Source organism: Myodes glareolus, chromosome 11, assembly GCF_982192425.1.
Source record: "Myodes glareolus chromosome 11, mMyoGla1.1, whole genome shotgun sequence".
Lineage (NCBI taxonomy): Eukaryota > Metazoa > Chordata > Mammalia > Rodentia > Cricetidae > Myodes > Myodes glareolus.
The window spans coordinates 85,324,706-85,343,591 of NC_142036.1; the positions used below are offsets into that span (position 1 = coordinate 85,324,706).

At 38.3% G+C, this 18,886-nt stretch overlaps 1 protein-coding gene and 1 pseudogene across 1 annotated transcript in view; one reads left to right on the forward strand and one right to left on the reverse strand.

The window, feature by feature from the left end:
• Crppa (CDP-L-ribitol pyrophosphorylase A) overlaps nucleotides 1–18,886 on the reverse strand; it is a 264,403-nt gene that overhangs the window by 189,363 nt on the left and 56,154 nt on the right. The window lies entirely within an intron of this gene.
• Nucleotides 9,113–10,105, forward strand: LOC148120552 (E3 ubiquitin-protein ligase RNF138 pseudogene; annotated as a pseudogene).

Below are 18,886 nucleotides of genomic sequence, written 5' to 3' on the forward strand. Positions count from 1 at the left end.
CCTGCATTCGATTTATCATCTCAACATCAAACCTGAAGCATTTTGCATACATTTACATGGTTTGAATTATGCAATGCACCTTAGAATTGCATGAGACAGTTATCCAAGAAGCTTTGTTCTTCTATCGGATCATCTCCTGAGTAAACAGCCTCAGACTGTGTCCATACGAGGTTGATACAGAAACACCCCTTGCTGTATAAGAAGTAAAAGCACAAATGAGCTGGATAAGCACAAGATTTCTTTTTGGGTACGAATTTTTAAATGAGTTCACACAGAATGTATTTGCAAAGGTCTTTAAATATCTTCTACAAAATAAAAAAACCCAAATAAACCTATCAAATTATTCCAAATCTTTGCAAACCTACACAGTCAATGTTCGCTATGAATGGCAATCGCATCCACAGCTGCCAGTTCAGCAATGCAGAGATTTTTAATTTTTTAAATATTTGTATTGCAAAGCCATAGTATGGGAAGCAAGATCATTTTAATAAGCAATATTAAATTTTCACTTTTGGTCTTTCTGTTGACTTCCACAATCAAATATTGTCAAAAACAATAAAAAGCAAAAATGTCAGTGGACTCTCATTTATCTTCTTGGGTAAACTACTCAAAAGTTAGACAATAAAATCAGAAAATGAAATAGTGGCCTAAATCGCAAATCATTAATCTTAGGTGGCAATGAATTATCTAATGTGTATAAACAATGGAAAGAAAACAAGACCTTTATCAGCATCTAACCACAAAGATAAGAAAGATTTAAATTCTTGCAAGAGCACTGAGAGAGTTTTGCCGTAAGCGTATCAAAGGAGTGTAAAGAATTGAAATGAGCCCAAGACATTCAGAGAAGAGAGAGCCCAGGTCTAGAATCAGTTTCCTCAGCAGCAGGATCAGCCACACTATTCAGAGGCAGACAATGTGTAAAAGTCCATCTACTGGAGAGGCTAGTTACAACTTACAGAGTTGAAGCTACCTGTAAGACATTCTTACTCATAAGCAGTGGAACATTTATTCCACTTTTAAGTGAGAAGGATGAGAAAGAATGACTGGAGACATGCAATAACATCAGCTCACTAATGAAGCCAATCTTCACGGAAAATTTCCCAGGCAATATGCTGAGAACAATAGGTAAGGCTGAGAGGGTGGAGCAGGGTGGGGCCCACACAGACACAGATAAAGTGAGGAGATCACTGTCTCAGTGGCCACATGCCACACATGGAGACTCTAAAAAGAGGCAGGCAACAGAAATCTTCATAGACATCTTTCTTCTATTCAACTGATACACTGCAAATCACAACAAACATTAGTCCAGGGCGATGGAAACTACAACCATCTGAATTAACCCCCAGTAGACATCACCGAGTCTTTTCCTAAACAAACGCAGTTATAAAAGTCTTAGCTCCTTTCTGCACAGCTTGACCAGGAGCACTTGCAGATCTACTCCTCACTAACATCTAGTACCTTCTCCCACTTCCTACCTTTCGTCTCACATGCCAACTTTAGAACTACCCTGAGTCTTTCACACTGCAGACCTCAGCATCAACTCTTCTCTAAACTGGAGTCTGTGAAACTTGGCTTTTACCAAATGCTGGACTACTCTGCTTCACAAATACTTTTCCTTTTTCCATAAGATCTGTGTTCTTCTGACAAGACAGACTCCATAGCAGAGGAAGAATTAAACCTGCCTAAACATTAGGCCACCAGGTCAAACATAATAAAACTTTTCAACAATAACAGAATGAAGGACAAAAGCGTGAATGAATTTCAAAATTCTTACTATAAGGAAGACAGATTATAAATCCATGATTTCACTGATGTGGCATGCTTATTTGTAACATGAGGGCCTGCTTGTTGGGGTTTCTGTTCTCCTACCAGGTCCCACAGCCATTTGGCCCCAAAGAAAATCACACAGAGAGTCTATATTAAAGATAAACTGATTGGCCCATTAGCTCAGGCTTCTTATTAGCTCTTATAACTTATATTAACCCATTATTCTTAACTATGCTAGCCACATGGCTCAGTACCTTTTGCAGCAGGGCAGGTCACATCCTGCTTCTTTCATGTCTGGACAGGACTATGGAGGAGGGCTTCTTCCTTCTCAGAATATGCCTGTTCTCCTTGCCCCACCTCTACTTCCTGTCTGGTTATCCCACCTTATACTTCCTGCCTGGCTACTGGCCAATCAGTGTTTATTTAAAACATAATTGACAAAATACAGACAATTCTCCAGCACCACTTATCTGCTTGTTTTTCGTTTTTCATTATTATTATTATTATTATTTTTGAGACAAGTTCTTTCTACTTAGCACTGGTTTTTCACTGTGCAGATCAGAACAGACCAGTCTCAAACTCAGAGAGTCACCTACCTCTGCCTCCCAAGTGCTAGGGTTAAAGGTGTGTACTAATATGCCTGGCCCCAATATGACATTTTAGAATAAACTTCAACGATTAAAAGCAGATTGGTGGTATTCGGGGTCAAAGGGTGATGAAAGGGACCTAAGCTCAAAGGGGCACGAGGGGCACAAAGCTGTCGGATGCGGTTTGTGTGAAGTTCTCAGGGCTACACACTTTGTGATTACGTACAAGACATCTGAGTTTTACTCTCATATAAGTATGTCCCAGTGAATCTTAAATATAAAATATCATTTACAGTAGCAATGATAAAAACAAGATACCTAGTAATAAATTTAACAAAAACATTGTAAGACTTCTAGAGAGAATCTAGTAAGCTTAGTGTAAACATATCTTTAATTGAAAGAGATTAAACTGTTTACAGATGCTATATTAGAAATACCATAGTTCATCCTCAAATTGCCCTCAGGTAAATTAAAATTAAAAAAAATAATCCTAGCATATTCTTAAAAATTGTAAAATCTAACCTTAAAATTTATATAAGAAATAGTCCTCAAATCCTATAATACTATTAAATAAGAATCAGTCAATATAACTTCCTAAATATGGCTTTAATCCTAGCATTTAGCAGAAGAAATGGGTGTCTGTGAGTTTGAGGCCACACTGGTCTACAGAGTAAGTTATAGGCCAGACAGAGCTACATTGTGATACCTCGTCTAAATAATGAGCAAACAAACAAAATCAAAAATGCAAATTGTCCACTTTTATCTAAATCTAAAGGAATGATTAAAACTGAATCAAAACAGAAACTCATCCACGAAATGGTACTGAACTTATACTGGAATAGAAAGTTTGGGGACCACATTGACATTGATATCGCCAGTTGGAAAACCCTTCTGCCTCTCTAATAAATTTAAATGTATGCACATTGTAGACAAAATTCTCTCATGGGTATGCCTCCTATATATTCCATAAGAACCCAGGAGATATACATATAGGACTGTTGTAGATAATATTCATATCAATGACTTTGCTATATGACCATAATCCTACTAAGGAGGGGTGCTTTCATTGATCTTTGACTTGTGTATGGCCGAAAAATAGACACATGAACAAGTATACCTGTCCAGTGCATAACACCTAAGGGTTATCTCCTGCATGCACCTGCCTTCTGTGTCTCTACTGCTCTCCATCAACCACATCCCTACTGACAAAGCATGAGCTAGGATAACCTTCCCATGGCAGAGAGGAGCATGCAGGTTTTCTTTAGGCAAACTGATGAGAACATCGGTTCCTAGAAATCCTCTGTACATAATAATGACCCATTACAGGCTATGCTTTATCTGCCCTGTTTGAAATCCTCATCTCTGGTAACCTAAGGATAGGGCCTTTCTTAGAAACAAAGATTTCACAAAAGCAGTCAAGTTAAGTGAAGTCATTAAGATGGTCCCTAGTCCAATCATTGTGTCCTTCTAAAGTGGTAAATTTTAGACAGAGACAAACACAAAAGAAGAAAGACACACACTAGATGACAAAAGGGCCATATCCATGGACCAGAAAAGTCAAGACTCCTGGCAAAAGCTGAGGACTAGTTGAGACAAGCGTGGCTTCTATCCTGTTGCCACTGGGAAGAGCAAGCCTGTACAAAATTAGACTTTCTGGCTCCAGAAATGAAGCACAGTAACTTTCTGTTTTTACTAAGCCACTTTGAGAATTTTTTGAAACCTAGGAAACTACTATATATGTACTACAAAGCAAAACAAAATAGTACCAAGAGCACTGAAAACTTAATTCAATTTGAAAACCTGGCATTAGGAACTAAAGGAATTGAAAGGAAATAATGTCACGTAGTGGCACAACTGAGAATGTTCCACCTAACATGAGAGGTAGAAAATATTGTTAGTAAATTCATAAATCTGGACATGGTGGCTTGCTGTATCTATGCCCTTAAACACGTAACTTCACATCTCTCCCCATCAAGGTAGGTATGACACCCGTGTCTCCATCTACTGATGATAAGGGCAGTGGAAAAGAGCGGAGACAACAGTGCTCCAATCACAAGTTAGCTTTAGTTTGCACACTTCTCCTGTCCACACCTGCACCACATCATAAGAAAAGCCTAAACAGCCCACTGGTCAGAGAGAGAAGCCACACTGTGCCCGAGATGCCCACACTTACACTTCACAAAAGTTTACTGCACCAATGAGCAACTATCTTCAAAGTGGCAAGGGCCAAGGTAGCTAATGATCACTTGTTTAACAAAAGAATCTGATATTCTGCTTCTTGGAAAAGTTCTTTTAAATTAGGCTAAACTGTGCAGAATTTAATAAACAATCATATATTACAACCATACAAAAGTAATAACCTACAAATATATTCAATAGAAATAATAAAAAGTATGAAAAAGAACAAGTAAAGGGAAAATACTGGCAGTGTACAGAGCCACATAAGGAAAGAAGGGATTACGGGCTGGATCCCTAACAAGGACACAAATAGCCAGGAACACACAGCATGCTGCATAAATGTGAATTTAAAATGCTTGTGATTTATCCTTAGAACAATGTACCAAACATGCAAAATATTGGCTAAGAGATAAGCCATGCACATTCATGAACAAAAGCCGTCATGGCGCACGAAAATGCAGACTGGTGTGGAAATAGTTAACAGTAATAGGCCAGGGTCGTCTTGACACTGGAAGTTTAGACAAGAGCCTAATGTTTATCAATACATATTTGGTATAATTTAATAATGTGATTTAATAAATATTAACATTTTAATAAATATTATTTAGATATAAATTATTCACCTAAGATTTAATATTTATCTTTGCTCGGTGTTTACTGAGAGAGTTAAATCAAGTTGAGGTCATTCTATTTGCCCAGTTGGGATAAAGTCAAAGGAGCACACAAACGCACAAGCAGACAGCTTTACTCACTTCTCTGCATATTGTGTGTACTCCATGATGGAAGAAGTGCAAACAAACTACCATCAATTACACTTGATTATGGAACCTTACCTTGGTGTAATTTGACTTCAACAAGATCCTTGCATTTAAAAAGCTACCTTGATCCTTGCCAATTGGAAGGCAGCTATCCACTGATACAGCTCACTTTTATAAAATGCAGGGAAATTATGCATCAATATTACCAAGACCAAGATACTAAGCATATTCTAGATACACAGTCTCCAATCACATTATTCTCATGCAGTCTGCCCATAACTGAACAGTGCAATATATAATGTAGCAATTACATGTCATTTACCATTTCTAATCTCAGAGAATGTGTTTAAAACAAGAGGTTTTTAACGTTTGCCTGAATTCATCTGATTTTTTTTTTCTGAAACTTAAGCTATTAAATAAGATGCCATGCCTAAAATGTTGGACATACTGAGCATCCTTCCTTTTCTAATTCTAGAAGGAATGCCAAAGTCAACGCCCCTGCTTGTTTTTAAGTGTCAGATTTATTCACCTACTGCAATTTCCCTCAAGCTTGCACTCTGTTGATTCTTATGAGTGGTGGACAGCTAAGGCCTAGCCTCCCAGCGTCCTGCTGATGGTTCTTGGTTTATAATCTAGATGAATCATCTGGCAAAGAAGGTCATTTTTCATCCATCTGCAAAGAGCAATAACAGAATTTCCTGGTTGATGGGGGTGAAATGAATGCCATGTACTCCTTAGGGAACTGGAGGGCAGCACAGATTCACTGAAATCACAAGGAACGGAGTGTCACGAATTGGATAGATGAAAAGGGCAGAAACTAAATCATAATAAGGAAAATAACCAAAAACCCTCAAAAACAATCCTACCCCTTGCTTGCCATTTGCCAACCAGTTGTGCTTTTCTCAATGATTAAAATCTTTCTTGGAAAATCATGAGGATCTGTTCCCTGGAATCACACTAGTTAGGGAAATTCCATGGGCATTGGAAAGTCTGAGGAAATGTGAGAATTGTCATCAAAGACCTCAAAATCCTCTGTTAGCATGAAGACTATGTAAGGTGAAGCATTGCCTCTGACTATTTGGAAATGTGTAAAATATCCAAAAGCCTTTCCCACACCTAAATGGAGAGAGAACTCTACAGAGGCAGTCTCTACTAACAGGATATTTGAAATCTTCAGAGTGTCAGTGTGAACCTGTATGAACATCATGGAAACTTCTACTAGACACAACGGTTTTAAACACTCCATTAGGACAGAAGCTCACATGTTCTACTTAAACTACATTTGTGCCAAGAAATGAATCTACAATATATTCTTTATCAATAGAAATGATCTATTTAGAACAACATAGTTGAAGTATGATATAGATATGAATAATTTGCATTGGTATGGATTTTGCTTTATTGATATAAATTTAAGGTCAATCTTGTTATATGTTTATTTCTGCTCTTGATTAAGGTATTATGATTGTGTAGTTCATTTAAAAATGTAATGTATAATTAAGAAATATAGGTTAATAAATAAACATCTATAATACTCAAGTTTGTAGTCATGTTAGATTTTCTAGATGTGCATAGATATATTTCAGATAGGTATTCTTCATATCCGTCAAAGGCTACAGAATACGGCATTTAAAATGTTTTAATAACTTAGGAGTTTTCATGACAATGAGACACATCTGTTCCCAGCAGCACCAAGATACTTCCTGAAGAAGATGGGCATTGAAGAGGCTCCTTATGGAGTTGGTTAGCCATTTGGGCAAAAAACTGCTCTTGCCTGGACTGTTGCATAAACTGGACACGAAGAACGCACAGAATGATGACTGCTGAACTTGCCAAAAGGTGAGATGATCCTTCAGGGTTCCTGCTTCATGAAAGAGTCTACAAGACATTCTGCAGGACACAGAAAAAAGTGACTGAACTGTCTTTAAAATTTCCTGCTTCATGAAAAAGTCTGCTGGATACTATGGGCCTGTAGGCTGAAGATGGATGTCCCAACACTACAGAAAAACATGGGGTGACTGTCCAGGCAGCAAGATGTCTCTATATCCTTCTGGAGTCTTGAATGGACTTGAACAATAGATAGTTATAGTTTCCTTAGTCATAATAAAAAGATAAAGTAAATATAAGTATTATAACTGTAATTCTTATTTGATAAATATTTTGCTATATGTAATCTTACTATGTTAAAGTGTAACACGAAGGGACCTTCTTGTTCAGGTTTATGCCCTGCCCGGTTCCCCACAGCCGGCAAGTTCCAAAGAAAATCACACAGAGGTCTCCATAAGATTATAAACTGATTAGCCCATTAGCTCAGGCTACTTATAAGCACTTGTAGTTTATATTAACCCATTGTTTTTATCTATGCTAGCCACATGGCTCAGTACCTTTCTCAGTAGGGCAGGTTACATCTTGCTTCTCTGTGGTCTGGCTGGACTGCGGAGGGAGCTTCCTGCTTCCCAGAATACCCCTGTTCTCATCGCCTTGCCTCTACTTCCTGTCTGGTTGACTCACCTGTACTTCCTGCCTGGCCAATCAGGCTAATTAATCACTACTTCCTGAGTGCTAGCATGCACTTCCTGCTATTTGATACAAGCAATAGTACATTCGTCTCACAAAAGACCCTAATCATATTATACAGACATCAGACACGGGTCTGTGTTAACAATGTAATAAAAATTTAGGAGGAGGGATAGCTTGCTGATTCATTTGCACTCTGAAGATATAAAGATAAAGAAATAGATGTATACGTTATGAAAGGCATCTCTTAACACAGATGTCAGTGTATCAAGATAAATCATCTGTTCTGCACAGCCAATAACAGAGGCCTCACTTCCCCGGGAATCTTCAGGTGAGCAAAGCTTTACAGCCAAGCCCACTGTGAGCTAAAATTCTATTATGTGTAGGCTCTGGAATGACCAAAAAAGCTGAAGCAATATTCCAGAGGGAAGAAGGAATTAATCTATGTTAGATGTGTTTCATAAGCTCTTGTCTATACCATGCTCCAAGCAGGAAAGGGATGTTCTTCATGCGTAAGTACTAGCAGTCGCCAGCTCTCAGGAAACTTGAGTAGATGTGCAACTCTTTTCAAGAGGTGTAATTAAAGTGAAAAATTGAGGATGATAACATTTGAGAATGAAAGAAATCACTTAATCATCCAAATAGCAAACAAAGGTACCCTTATTTCATTTTGCCTTTTCTTTAACAATTCTACGACTGTTCATACTGTCTTGAATCACTTTCATTATTTCATTCAACTGCTTTGTTTTCTCAATATCCATTAATGCATTTATTTCATGGCCCTTTTAATGTTCTTAAACATGTTTATAATTATTATTTTGCAGTCCTGGTCTTGGGCTTCAGTTAAATTGCTTTCTCAGGAGCTATTACAATGGTGTTGGTTTCTGGAGGAAGAAAGCATATTGTCTTAGTTGTTCATGGTTATATTTTGTACTTTGGCCCAAGCATCTGGAGTTATGACATTTGGGTTGTTTCTCAGTGTAGATATCTAGACTGTCCTTTGTTGAGTGGGTGTTTCATTATTTGGCTGCTGTTGCCCCCATCTGGATCCTAACTAAGTGTGGTTGATGTGAGGTCCCTGGTAGGGAGTGGTTCTGGGTCTTGTAGATATGGGTCACTGGTAGGGAGCCATTCTGAAGAGTGGCAGGGAGTTACAAAGGAATGAACATGGGCTATAAGGTCAGGCTGAAAGGGGTGGCAGAGAAAACTGCAGGGACCCATGGTTTACACCAAAAGATGAGGTTTCAAAGGGAGAGGGGTAGGCTGAGTGGGTTTATGTTAAAAAAAAAAAAAAACTCGGCTCCCTCCCCCCTCAGGGCTCTGTCGGGGCCGAGGGCCGAGGGCCGCCACCGCCACCCGGGCCCCCGCCGGCGCCGCCGCTTTTCCCGCCCAGCCCTCGCCATGTCCGAGGAGCTCTCGGCGGCCACGTCCTACACGGAAGACGATTTCTACTGCCCCGTCTGTCAGGAGGTGCTCAAGACGCCGGTGCGGACCGCGGCCTGTCAGCACGTTTTCTGTAGAAAATGTTTCCTGACTGCAATGAGAGAAAGTGGAATTCATTGTCCCCTGTGTCGTGGAAGTGTGACTAGAAGAGAAAGAGCATGTCCAGAACGGGCCTTAGATCTTGAAAATATCATGAGGAAGTTTTCTGGTAGCTGCAGATGCTGTTCAAAAAAGATTAAATTCTATCGCATGAGACATCATTACAAATCTTGTAAGAAGTATCAGGATGAATATGGTGTTTCTTCTGTCATTCCAAACTTTAAGATTTCTCAAGATCCAGTAAGGAGCAGTAATAGGAATGAAACACCTTCATCTGATAACACAGAAACTTACCAAGAGAATACAAGTTCTTCTGGGCATCCCACCTTTAAGTGTCCCTTATGTCAAGAGTCAAATTTCACCAGACAGCGTTTATTGGATCACTGTAATAGTAACCATCTATTTCAGATAGTTCCTGTGACATGTCCTATTTGTGTGTCTCTTCCTTGTGGAGATCCTAGCCAGATTACTAGAAATTTCGTTAGTCATCTAAATCAGAGACATCAGTTTGATTATGGAGAATTTGTGAATCTTCAGCTAGATGAGGAAGCCCAGTATCAAACTGCTGTAGAAGAGTCTTTTCAAGTAAACATCTGATGTGTGTACACATCTCTGCATCCTTGTACCTACAAGTGCCATCTTTAAGGGAAAGACAACATGAAGTCACCATTTCAGTAATTTGCTGTGCATATTAATAAAAATAATTCACTCTACTGTATTAGGTTTTTAATTGAAAATAAAGGTGGGCTACCCTAACTCCATTCTCTAGACAGCTACTTTAACAGCATGGAAAAGATTGTGTTTTATTTGTGTGGTGAAAGGGAATTCCTGTTGTCCTTTTCTTCCTTGTATTACATATTCTGAATGTTTCATTAAGTTGTTTTTGATATTTCATACAGTTTCTTCTATTTACTTTAGTACAGAGAGGTAACAGTACTTTATTACAAAGGTAACTAGCAAATTCTGAAAGATGTGATTCCTATAAAAATAATAAACCTGAGCCATTTGTCAGAGCTGCAGAATGGAAACTTGAAGTTCTAAATGGAATAATCCAAAGGGATTTTTTAAAGTATAGATTCTAGCTGAGGAATTCAACAATAATAAAATTGTATTTATGTAATGTTTTGTATTTTTGAAGACTAGTGAAATTTCTATAATAATTTTGACTTTGAAAGTGTATTGTACAAATGTTTCTTCTTTTGCTATTAGATCAACATAGCAAGAGAAGAGAAAAGAATTTTCTGTGGTTAGTTTGTTATTCACTCTAGCTTGAATAATTTGTAAGCATAAATGAGTTGTATGGCAGTTCTTTGTAGTTAGTATTTCTCATTAGCTGACTTCAGTCAGTGATATCACACTTAAATTAGTTTTTTAAAAATCCAAAGTTTGAAGATATATGTGGATATGTACATACACTTTAGCATGTATCTGTACACATATATATCTTTGCCTAGAGTTTGTCAGGCTATGTATAGAATTTCTATTAAGAGTTTTAATAATGGGCAAGCAATATAGGATTGAAGTATTTATCTCATTTGATTAAAATTTTGTATGTTACCAAATTTTTTAAACAGTAAGCCAAATACTGAGTTGTACAGTTGGCTGTTATTACACCTGAAACATTTGTTATATGGTGCTCATTAGTTATATTTGAAAATAATGCATAGGTGATGTAGTGAGAGAGACTTTACCAGCTACTGTTTGACTACACTTTAGTCAAAACTAAGTTTGTTCTTAGTCTTTGATGTAAAGTATTGTAGAGGAGGCCAGGTTACAGAGTATAGGGTGAAGAGTGAATTCCTGACATTCCATTGCTAACATACACTGTTATGCTTTCTTTAAAATAACTAAACTCAAAAGAAAATCTCTGAGGTAGTTTGCTGCTAATATATACATATATTGTAAAAAAAAAGGTATATTTTGATTTTCTTAATATCCTCGTTGACTTTTCTACAATAAACATTTTTTAACTTGATTTAATAAAAATGTTAATTTTGAACATGCATTTTGTAAAAACCTTTTTCAGTTAAACAGTAATAACTTTATTTATGTTTAGTAATACAGTCACACACAGACACAAAAGCCATACATCTTAATGCCTTTTTTTTTCCTGTTGTTTCTTGCATGTTTTCTAGCACTTTCAGTTGGCATACAGGAATTTTAGGAGCATCTATATAATGAACTCTTTAAAAGGAGACTTTTGTCCACAGTTCTTCCAACTTAAAGCAATAACTTTGATACTTTTATAAAGTTTAATTTAGCCATTGTGTCCGTAAACCATCCTTGGATGTACAAACTTCTTTAAACGGAAACTTATACTAGAGGCCATTTTGAAATCCTGTTTTGAAAGTCTTGTGGATGAGTTAAATATTAATAACTTTTTCATAAGAATTACCCCCCCACACACACACACATACTTCGGGGAACTCCTAACTATGGAAAAAATTTTTAACTTCTCTTTGTCAGTGAATTAAGAACAGGAATAGATAGGCTTTATAATTTAATTCATAGAAAGGAAATCCCCTACTTTCTTTAGTCCGTAGCTCTTGGATAAAGCTAAGAAGTTGTAGCAATATGCTGAGGCATCATTTTCACAGACCAATTACGAAAGCTATTTCTCCTTACAATTTAGTTTATGTTGTCAAATATGGTGTTATCTGAGATGTATTACTTTATTTTTTTTTCAATTAAAAATGGTTTTCTCCTAAAAAAAAAAAAACTCATAGGTAGATAAAGAAAGAGAAAAAGAACATGGGAGAGAGAAAGAATGAGAAGAAAGATTTAGACCACATGTGATAAGCAAACAGTTACTGTTCAATGATGAAAACACAAAGGCCTCTTCTCTGATATAAGGAAACAAGGCCAGGACGCTATCACTACTTCTGTCCAACATAATATGCAAAGCAGTAACCACAGCAACTAGACAGAAATAAAATGTATCAAATACTAAGAGTTTAACTAAGTCTGCTTACTTACTAATATATATATATATATACATATATATATATATAAAATCAAAAAATCTACAAATTCTTTCATCTAACATTTAGTAATGTTGTTAGATGACAGTGTCTCAGGGGTCTTCTCTGATGAAATAGACAAATCATTAAACAAGAAACATAAAAGTACTAGTGAATATATAGCATTAATAAAGGTTAATATGAAAATGGGGGTCATATATCTGATAATGTTAAGTATATGTATATACCATTATCCATATGAATGAAATTTCTCCTGACAGTTATTTCAAAGACTAACTGAATGGCTTACCACAAGCATTGACACATTACATCTCTGGTATAGAATAATATGCTTACATTCTATAAAATAATATAGAATAAATAATAATGATGATAGCAATAACTTCTTTTTAAAAATGATAATAAGAACATTTCATTGAAAACAAAACCTTCAATAAAAATCCTTTATCTGAATTGATACAGACATGAAAACAAACTGAAATTTATAATGCAGAACTCAATGTACAATTCGGCTTTTCCCCCTACTGGGTGTCACTTTATATAGCACGACCTGACACAACATGACTTGTACCATGGCTGGAAACAAAGGACATCTGTGCCTTGCACAGGGCATCTGAACAAGGAATGAGGTAAGTAGACCAGTCCACACTAAATTAGGAAGAAGGTTTAAGTGACTTCCCAGCACCCAGTTCCATTTGATGTTCTGTGGTAGGGAACACACAGGCTGCATGCAATGGTGAAACCCATCTTTCTCTGCCTAGGAAGAGTCTGAACTTTTTTTTTTCATTTAAAAAAAGAAATTTGAAATTACCTTAGAAGAAAAGAAAAAATAAAGTTCAGTTTTTAGTTATCATGAGAAATGAGAGATATGATTTTTTTTTCCTTTGTAGTTTTCGGTTTACTAAAAAGAACTTTGTGGTCAAGAAAAGGGTGTTTCCAAGAAAAGAATCTAATGTCATTAAGCACAATAGATTTCCTGAACCTCCCCATTGAACTATAGCCATTAGAAAGTCGTCATCTATTTTATTTCTTCTATTCCAAAGAAATTTATTTTTCCTGAGGTATGCAGATCAAAACTACATTCAACGTTAGGACCAAGCCACAGCATTAGCCCAGAGAGATGAACAAATGACAGTAGAGACTGAACGTGAATAAGCAGATGTCACACTAGGCCATCAAATCTTATCAGAAAGATGTTAGTGCATGCAATGTTTGTGTGTCCCCCAACTGTTATTAAAACAAACACTCCATCAGTGTGACAAGTGGTTGTGGAAATGCATCAGGAACCTGACAGAGCTTCAGCCTTTGTCTTGCTTTGCTATTTAGCAGCCAGTCTCCCTAACAAGTACTGCCATCTTGCTTTAATGAAGGGATAACCCTTCTTCGTGACTACTCTGTCCATACAGTAGACAATCAAACAGCCTTTCCCTTTCCCCCTCAAACAAATTATAAAAAATATGGAAATTTGACAAGGGAAAGTTTGGGGTAAAGGTATGGTTTCCATTTTAGCTAAGTTTTAGCTGTCTTAATAAGACGACATCATATGTATTTGTCACTAACCAACCCCAAGTCCCTGCCAGGAGCTCAGAGTCTGCTCATGTATGTCAGTTTACCCCATGTGCCTGGTGCCTGTGGAGCCTAGAAAAGGATATCAGTCAGTCACCTGGAACTGGAGTTAGGGTTGCCTGGTGGGTGCTGGGAACCAAACTCAGGTCCCCTAGGAGAGCAGCAAGTGTTCTTCACTGCTGAGCCATCAGCCATCTCATAATGTTTTTGCTGTAATCCCTTACAACTTTATGCATAATTTTAAAAGAAAAACTGGTTGGAAGACATACAGAAGTAGCAACACCTTCTTACTGACTGACAGTTTATATCCTAATCACGTGAAATCACAAACTATCACCAAAACCGCTAAAATCCCAAATTTCACCATGGTTCGAGAATTCTCAGTATTCTGGCAAATGAGACAGCTTCTCCCCTGGCTGGAAGCAGCCAGACTGAAAGGGTACTGAATTATTACTCCAGTGAAAAACTGATGGAATTTTAGGAGCTGTGATACATGTTTCTTGCTCTGAAAATATAATGGCGATTTTGAATTAAAGAGGACCACAAGTTCCTGGGGAATGTTCCTCTTTAAATACAGGCTGGTCCCTGACCACAAGAGAGGCACTGCTGTTGCAGGCCTGGGTCCAGGTTGAGAGGGAACCAGCAACTTCTACCATGGTCTCTCGAAACCAAGCCTATTTTCAAGTCCTGTTCTTCAGTGTGCTGTTAATCACAGAAAACATATTCACTAAACTTGGCTCTGGAGTTCTCTATTGTTTTATTACTGTTTCTGCCTCTGTCTTGAAATTCTTTAGCTTATTCATTATAGCAACTTTTTCATTTTTCATTTTTTAGGAGTCTTTTCATTTAAAATCCAGTACTGCCATAGTACTAGTCATTTTTGAATATACAATAAATCTTTACTATGCACTGGACCCTATAACTGTTCTACAAACTAGAGTTTGATATTTTTCTAGAAGGTTGTGTATACTTCGGGAAATAGTCTACAAGGTACAGAGCGTCTGCATTCTCAATAAGGACCCCGTCAGTGATTATCAATTTCTATGGACACAGCAGCACCTGAACTTAAGACTTAGCCCTGCTCCAGTGCACAGTTGCCAAAGGCTTTTGAATGTCTTTCCGACCATTGCATTGTGTTTTCTCCGGATCCCCAGAAAGATGCTGCTGTCCATATATGGTGTTCAGAAGCTGTCAACGATTTGTAGGCAGGTCAGAGCCACATCTATAGCTTGTCTCACCAGTGGCTCTTAACCTTATGGGACAGATTCGCAATTCATTTACCATACAAGGTTCACACTTCTATAGACTTCATAAGACACTACAAGGGCCAGGAGGCAATCAGAGGAGAAAAGCTGTCCTTTGTCACACAGTCAGGAGCCATACACTCCACAGTGACTAGAACATAGCAACGGGACACAATGACTAAACTACATTTAGTAGTTTGATTACAAAGAAATAACATAACTCCAACATCTGCATATGGTCACATATTCTCCTATGTCCCCAACATCAGGGATATTGAGGCAGGACAATCAATTATGAATTTGCTATCAGCCTGGGCTACATTGTTTGGAGAGGGGGGACACAGAAAGATAGAAGTATGGGGTATGAGAGGAGAGGACAGAGACAAGAATTCTCAAAAATGTACATAGTCCAAAGGAGTAAATCCCATGAGGCAGTATATTTTTAATCTGAATATGATATTTAAACTTCCTTCGCAAATGTAGAGCCATAGCCTACCAGAAAGTGTGAAAGTTTAAGGCTCAGGGAGGCCAGTGTTGACTTAAGCTTATCAAGCCAAGATTAACGTGTCAGAATCAGCAATCAGGGGACTACAAGCTGGGGCCTTCCCTGGGATGACCGGAAGACTGCCTGGTGAGCCCACAGATGCAACCAACAACCCCAAAGTCTACTAGCAACACCAGCAGACTGAAGACAGCAATCACAGAACTACAGGCCGATGTGACAGCAGGCAGAGAAAAGGAAGTGAACAAAGGTGCAAATCCCTATTAATTAATTAATTGGTGTGAGTTCTGCACCCACACCAATGGTAGTTGTGCAGCAGGGAAATAAACATATACACAGCAGAGTGGGAAAGAGAAGCCTTTCCATCTCTATATAGACCTATATAGACCATTTTAAAATGATCTGGCAATGGAGGTATTTACAGAACCCACCAAGACAGTGAAGACGGTCTTAGCACGGAGAGGCAGGGTTTTAGGTAGCATGTCATATAAATTCTAGTCAGCTGGAATCCCTCTCAGAGATTCAACGTGTCCCATTATTTTTTTGCATGCTTTTGGCCACGCATCATTGTCTTTGTATAAGTTTGTCCATCAAATCGGCCACTGCCATCACCTCCCACAGGCACACTGGCAGCTTTACCCACCAGAGGGTTGGCTACATAGGCTATTCTGTCACAAGAAGGAGCAAACACCCTTGGTGGTGATTTGATCCAAACAAAGGACATGGGGCATAGTTTTATGTATCATACTAACTATAAGGCTTATGAAATATATAGATATTTTGGTATTCAACAATGCACATATATTTCAATAACAAAATCTTATTCTAATGACTGAAAATGAAAAAACTACTCCTTTTTACTAGTCTTGAAAAACCTTTAAAAATTAGTTTACTCAAAGTCTTGGGAAAATGAGCAATTATCCAGAAAATGACAAAAAACAGAACTAGCTCATAGCTGGAAGTATCAATGGCTTTATCAAAATACAAGTAAGGATGTTCATAAAACAAAGACATTAAATTTGAATCATGTAAAATTATATTATTAAAAGCCTGTGATGCTGGGGTTGAGGTCATGACTCAGGGACAGAACACTTGAATAGCAGCAGCAAGTCCTATGTTCCTTTTCCAACACCATAAAAATGAAAAATAAAATGAACACAAATGTGAAATAGGTGATAGATATCATGTGGTTTAAGAGAATGTAACTCTGCAGGGTATGGGCCATACAAAATATTTCAGAGCTAGGTAATTTCTATAATGTGGTGAATTCATAAACAGGATAGCTGTAACATTTGTAGACAAACCTATTTTAGAAATCAAATAGACTTTTCATTGTACTAGAAGGCACACCTATAAACCAAACCCTTGCCAAAACCACTTCAAAGCAAAGTTTTTCCTTCTCGGGTCTTTTGGCAGTGACTAGTCCTCTATGGCGCACCCAAGGAGATGCTTATATTAAAACTCAAACAAGTTGACATCAAACATCTCATAAAACAACTACCTTATATGAGACATGTATGTCTTTAAAAAAAAAATGTGCATTTTGGTCCCATGCTGGTTCCTTTCCTGTCTGGTTGGAATTAGTTCAGGTAAGCTGTTTCAGGTAAGTGTCCCCATCATGGTCATGATCTCTTTGCACACATTTTCACTCCTCCCTCTCTTCAACTGGACTTTGGGAGCTCAGTCCAGTGCTCCATTGCGGTTCTCTGCCTCTGTTTCCATCCGTTGCTGGAAGAAGGTTCTATGGCGACATTCAAGATATTCATCAATCTGACTACAAGGCAAGGCCAGTTCAGGCGCCCTCTCCTCTATTGCTTCGGGTCTTAGCTGGAGTCATCCTTGTGCATTCCTGGGAATTTCTCTAGTGCCAGGTTTCTTGCCAGACCTACAATGGCTCCCTCGATCAAAATATCTCTTTCCTTGCTCTCCATCTCTGTCCCTCCTCCAAAATGGACCGTTTGAATGTGGGTGACAGTTGTGTGGCTGAGAGAGACAGCATTTATCTTTACTGCATGTACTGGCTTTTTCTCTTTGAATGGATTGTATACCCTGTTCAAGTTAGATATAGTAAAGAGGGCCTGGGATCTTTCCCAAAGCAATGTGCCTTACCCTCTCTGAGGAGTGGATGGGGGGTGAAGGGAAGGTCGGGGGGATGGGAGGAGGGGAGGAAGTGGGAACTGGAATTGGTATGTGAAATGAAAAAAAGATGGTTGTTTTCTTTTTAAAAAAAGAAAAAACAAAAATGAAAAAGTATGTGAATTTTAAGACATGGCAAGAAAATAATTTAGTAACTGAAAAATAGAACAATTGGAGATGCTTGTGTACATTTCAGTGGACCAGAGGTAGTGTGCCCTCCGTGTTTGTGCTGGACGGGAGCAGCATGAGAACAGAACCACCAACATAGGCAACATGTGAGACAAATATGTGACAACATGTGACAAATGATCCACAGAATTATCTCACAACACTGGGAATCTAGGGGAGGAAAGAAACAAAGGGAAGGTAGAAATATTGAAGAAGGGACCACTATGTCAGTTGTTCAGCCTGCCTGACAGGAAAGAGGTCTTTGGAAAAAGTCACGTCTTCCATCTTAGCATCACTCACAGTGCCCTGCTGATCAGCTGACACAATGAAGTAAATCCTAGTTTGCCCAGCCCGACACAGTGACACCTACCACATGTGAACAACACACAATCCAGGCACACAGAGAATTCATTTATCAGCCTAGAGACAGTGATAAAGGCATGGAAAAACTCATTGATCTTAAAACCTGTATTCTTTTGGATAAAATACACCATTACTAGCACCATGTTTGCTCCATCCTGCAACAACTTTCTAAAACAAAGGAGGCCAAAAAGTAAGGAATTGAAGCTCTAAGGCCTGCCTAAGCAAAGGATTAACTCAAGCCATAGATCTCCTAAGACAGTAATGCATACACTGTTCCAGGACAGCAATGCACACGCTGTACCGGGACAGCAATGCACACGCTGTAGCAGGAGAGTAATGCACACACACACTGTACTAGAGCGGTAATGCACACACAGTTTAAATGAAACTCGGAAAGACAGGGTGAGTTCTGGAAGAGCAGAGGACGTCAGCACCTAATCCACGTCGTCATCCATGCCACCAGGCCTTCATCTCATAGGAAAGCCATCAGGAAGCTTTCTGCATACTGAACAGGACATGCCCTTGTAAACACACCTTGTGATGTAAACAGGGTGCTATCATCATGGACTGCTCAGTC